This window comes from Elephantulus edwardii, unplaced genomic scaffold, assembly GCF_000299155.1.
Source record: "Elephantulus edwardii isolate Elephantulus edwardi_28Jun2011 unplaced genomic scaffold, EleEdw1.0 scaffold00021, whole genome shotgun sequence".
In the NCBI taxonomy this organism is placed as follows: Eukaryota; Metazoa; Chordata; class Mammalia; order Macroscelidea; family Macroscelididae; genus Elephantulus; species Elephantulus edwardii.
In genome coordinates this window covers 20,489,947-20,495,226 of record NW_006399771.1, presented here as the reverse complement: position 1 = coordinate 20,495,226, position 5,280 = coordinate 20,489,947, and the positions used below count along the sequence as shown (strand labels likewise).

The 5,280-nt window shown below is 40.1% G+C and overlaps 1 pseudogene; it reads left to right on the top strand.

Annotated features, from left to right (window-relative positions):
* Positions 1-1,936: 1,936 nt before the first annotated feature.
* LOC102873316 lies at positions 1,937-4,964 on the top strand (annotated as a pseudogene).
* The last annotated feature ends 316 nt before the right edge of the window (positions 4,965-5,280 follow it).

The following is a 5,280-nucleotide window of genomic DNA, read 5'->3' as shown; positions in this document are numbered from 1 at the left end:
TGTGCATGCAATTAACTGCCTTGAGCAAGTAATTGCCTGTTTTTACAAGAGCCTGTTTAGAAACCTCAACTCAAGCATATATTTTTTTGAATAATTCTGAATAACATAGAGTTTGAATAACACACAGAAAAACTTTTATTTGGGACATGTACTTTCAAACAGACAAACGACTATAAGTTTTAGTCTTTTAGGTATTATACCTTAACAGCCAACCTTCTAGTAATTGGTTTCAAAAGAGCTTCACACATCTAGGTTTGTTCAGGATATTTATTATTTCTCATGAACCATTCTTTTTTTTCCCCCCCTTGTTTACCATTGAATCTGATCCAACTAGCACAAGAGATTGTTCCTCCTTCTCCAACAGAGCATCTGGTGGATTTGAACCACATGCCTTCAGAATTGCAGTGCAGCTTCTTGATATTAGGCGACCAGAGCTCCCTCTGAACCTCAATATCAAGAAAACAAAGATTCTTAGCACTGGACCTATTGACAGCATCATGATACATGGTAAAGAGATTGAGATTGTTAACAGCTTTAGTTTGTTTAGTTCCACAGTCAACACTGTTGGTACCAGATGCCAGGAAATTAAAAGACATTGCATTGGGAAAGTCTGTTGCCAGAGACCTCTCTAGAGTACTGAAGAGCAATGTTGTCATTCTGGAGACTAAGTTGTGTCTGATAAAGGCCATGGTCTTTACAATCACTTGCTGTGCATCAGAGAGCTAGACAATGACTAGGGATGATAGAAGGAAAATTGATGCCTTTGAACTGTGGTGTTGGAGAAGAGTATTGAAAATACCATGGACTGCTAAGAGAACAGATTTGTCCAGGAAAGGGTGAAACCAGGTTGCCCCTTGGAGACATGGATTCTAAAGGTTCATTTGACCTACTTTGGACATGTTGAAAGGAGGGACCAGTCCTTAGAGAGGGACGTCATGCTTGGGAGGGTGGTGGGACAGCACAGGAGAAGAAGACCCTCCATGAGATGAATTGATTCAGTGACTCAGGTAATGGGGGTAAGTGTGTCAGAGACAATAAGGTTGGTATGAGACAGAGAGCAGGATTTAGGGCTGTCGTATATAGGGTCGCTATGAGTTGCAGGTGACTCAGTGGCACATAACAACAACAACAACATGAACCATTTGTCCAGGAGAGCCCAACATGGCTACATCTTATAGTGATTACTTTCTTTCTAATCACATAGATATCTCTGGTGGCCTTGTCTGTAGGGAGTTGCATTGCAAGCCTAAAGGCAGCCAGTTCAAATTCACTATTAACGTTACAGGAAAAAGATAATCTCTACTCATGCAAATTACTGTCTTCAAAAACCTGCTGGAAGGTCAGCTATGAGTCAGTAAACAACTGTACAGCAATGAGTGAATCAATGAATGAGTGAGTGAATCACATTGCACGGAATTCTGAAGTTTTAGAAATTCTTTCATTAGTGAATTTAGCAAATGTTGATTTGAAGCCACTTACACTCTTCTGTTCTAAGCTTTAAAAGGAAAACAAAAATTATTTCTTTTATTCACCATCAAGTCTTCCCCTAGCCTACCACCAAACTCATAGCAACCTCATCTATGTCACAAGGAAATGCTGCCCAGTCATTATGCCTATGAACCACTGCAATCAATGCTTGTGATCAATAGGGGTTTTGTTGCTTAGGTTTTAGTGGCTCAGAGGTGGAATATCAACATTCAAGCCAGAGAGTTGGATTTGATTCCTGGCCAATGCACCTCACATAGAGCCACTACTCATCTCGGAGACGTGTGTGTTGCTATGATGCTAAACAGATTTTGGCTAAAAAGAACATCTAGGCTAAAATGGGCTAGGAAGAAAAACCTGACAATTGACTTCCCAAAAAAATCAGCCAATGAAAATCTTCTGGATCATGATAGTCGGAGTCTGGCAATGTTTTATTCAGCTGAACACAGAGATGCCGTGGGTAAAGGCCAACAACCACAAAAAGGAATTAGAAAGTTTTCTCTCAAAACCTTCAACTCAGGAAGTAGAAGACTTAAAGAAAAAGATCCAGAATAAAAGAGCTGTGATTCAAGAATTATGAAAGTGTACATATTGCCTTACCAGGCCACATCTAATTGGCAAAAAGATGGATGTATTTTGGATGTAATTAACAGTGGCAACACAAAGTAACTTTGGATTTGAGTTCTCACCAAGCTGTGTCACTGGTCTTCCTTTGTTGCTGTTATGAGATTCCATCAAGTCAACTATGACTCATAATGACCTGATGAACAACAAATCTGAGCCTTGTCCTACCCTGCATGCCCCTCATAATGCCCACTATCCTCAGACTCATTGTTACAGTCACTGCGTTAATCCACTTCATGGGAGGTCTTTCTGTCCTATGCTGATACTCTGCTTTTCCCAGTAGGATGTCTCTTTCCAAGGACTAGTCCCTCCATGGAAAGAAAGGTGGAGAGTCAGAAAAAGAGAGGAAGACTGTTAACAAGGTGGATTGACACAATGACTTTAACATCTGGCTTGATTATATCAGAGATCATGAGGAACACTCAGCATAGGACAAGACTCAGATCTGTTGTTCATAGTGTTGCTTTAAGTCATAATTGACTAGAAGGCAACGAGCAGCAACAATAACGCTGTGTCCAAAGCAAGCATGTGTGACAATGTTCTGTTGTGATTAATAAAAATGTCACTGGCAAGGTTTCAAGAGCAGATGACCCGATCTTGCTTTCTTAACTGTCTAAGTCTGAAGGCTCCTCTGCTGGTAGTGTAAACACTGATGGAATGGTTTTCAGCACCACAGGAATGTGTAAGCCACCAACAATATGACAAACTGGCAGATGGATTGTAGCCTATTCTTACAAGCCACCCAGTGTGTGGTATTTTGTTATAGCAGCTATGGGAAACTAATCCATATCCTAAACTCATGTCTCTGATAGTTTCCCTCTCTCAGTGATAGACATTCCCAAACTTTATAGTTATCTTTGACTATACTCTCTCACACACATATACCAGGCATCCAATTCATTCAGAAAACGTCTTCATTTTATCTTTAGATAGATTAAGACTCCTACCCTTTCTCCCACTTTCACCACTATCACCATTCCCTACATCACTACCATCTCTTGCCTGAATTACTGTAATTACCTTTTAACTGTCTCCAACCTTGCCCCTCTAGTGTTTTTCTCCTGTTCAGTCTTCAGTATGGTCCTTTGAAAAGTCAGATCAGGTTATTCTTTGATTCTAATCCCTTAAATAAATTGCTGTCTTACTCAAAGCTGATTGCTTCCAAAAGTCTACAAAGTCTTTGTAGTCTGGATTCAAATCTATCTTTTATTTATCATCTCCTATGCTTCTATCTCTTTATCAATGTACTTCATCAAAAGTGGTCTTTTTTTTATTGTTGTCTGACTGCCGCCATCAAGGGCCGCATGCTTGCTCCTGGGAAGGGTTTGTCCCAGTTGCCTCTTGCTTATCCCCACAGCATCTCCACCTGGCTGACGTTGGTGTCTGAAGGAACAGATCTATAAACTATCCAAGAAGGTTCTGACTCCTTCCCAAATCTGTGTGAGGACATTTTGTGACAGGCAATAAAAGTCTGAGAATCCTCAAGTCCAAAGGACTTGCTCCTGATCTGAGGACCCCTACCATTTAATTAAGAGAGCAGTTGCTCTTCAAAAGTATCTTGAGAGGAACAGAAAGAATAAGGATATTAAATTCCATCTGATCCTGATTGAGAGCCAAATTCACTGATTAGCTCCATACTCTAAGACAGAGTCTTTCTCCCCAAATGGGAATACGAATTATCCATAGCCTGTGCCTTGGTTGCGGAAATTTGTCTTACATACTCTAGCAAGAAAATAATTGTTTAGCTACAAAAAAAAAAAAGAGTGGTCTTCTTGGGCAGGCAAATTCATGAAGCTTTCCATATTTTTAGGCATACATATGACAACAGTTCAGACTAAGAGGTGTATTGAAACGTGGACTGCGGGAAGGGGAAGGAAGGTGGAGGGAGGAAATTGTGCAACAGTGAATGAATACTTAAAAAAAGAAAGTGAACTGGAGGAAGGGATGGGAGCGGGGAGGAAGGAAAATGTGCAGCAATGAATGAAGGAAAATCCAACTTTTCTGTTAACCTTTTCTTTAACATTTTGTTAAAGTCACAATTTTTTTTAAAAAAATTTTTTAAACCACTAAAGTGGCCTTCTTGTTCCTTCCATACCCCTATTCTCAAGTTACTCTCCACTAAAAATCTATGTAACTCACTCTCTTACTTTTTCATGTCACATTACATCAGAAGAGTGCTCCTTGAGCATCCAGGTAATAGAACTCCCCTCTGGCCCACTCCTGCTTTACCTTTTCTATAACCTTTCTTGCTTTGTCTGTTTATTTCGCCCTCCTCTATTACAGTGCAGGAAGCTCTGGCAGCTCAGTGGTAAGGAGTCATGCTGCCAATCCAAAGGCACATGATTTGAAACTACCAGTTGCTCCGTGGAAGAAAGATAGGCAATTTCATCCCATGTGACTTACTGCCTCTGAAAACTCACTGAAGTCTTTTCCAACTCGGCCGCATGTAACAATTATTACCATACAAGGAGCTCAGTACAAAGGCCAAGCTTCTACGATAGTTCAAACTTACAAGTGACTACTAGGAGGAGGATAGGCTGACAGCCCTGGGAACTTCATAGAAGGTCACCATGAGTTGGAATGGACTTGACAGAAGTGAACAACAATGATAACATTGCAATGTAATCTCCATAAGGACTAAAGATTTGTTCTGCTAAATATCTTAGTTTCTCTAATAATGTCTGTTACTTTGGGTGTGAGTAAGTGAATGAACACATATCTCTAAGGTGGAAGGGGCCTCTCTTTCCATTAGAATGATGATTTTTTTTTTTCCTTAGAATGATGATTCTTAATAGACTTAAAAAAAGATGTTTTTCTCTCTGGGTTCTTGTGTCTCCCTCTTACAGATAATTTAGGACTCCCACAATTCCACATGTTGGAGGTTTCCCCTTATGAATAGTAAATCAAGATCCCGAAATACATTCCAGCTTCCTCAATTCTTTTCAGTCAGGTGGAATTCCTTGACTTTGAAGGAATTTCACCTGAATGAAACCGAGGGAGACATTATATGAGAGCCTTACTCCCAGTGTTCCATGATAAGTTTTCCTCAGAATCTTCTGCCCAGGCTCTTACAAGCTAGCTGTTAAGTCTACTTGGTAATAAGACTAGTCAGAAACAAACTATTGCACTAGACTTCTCCTGGGAACCTGATTACACATATAAGAAAACAGG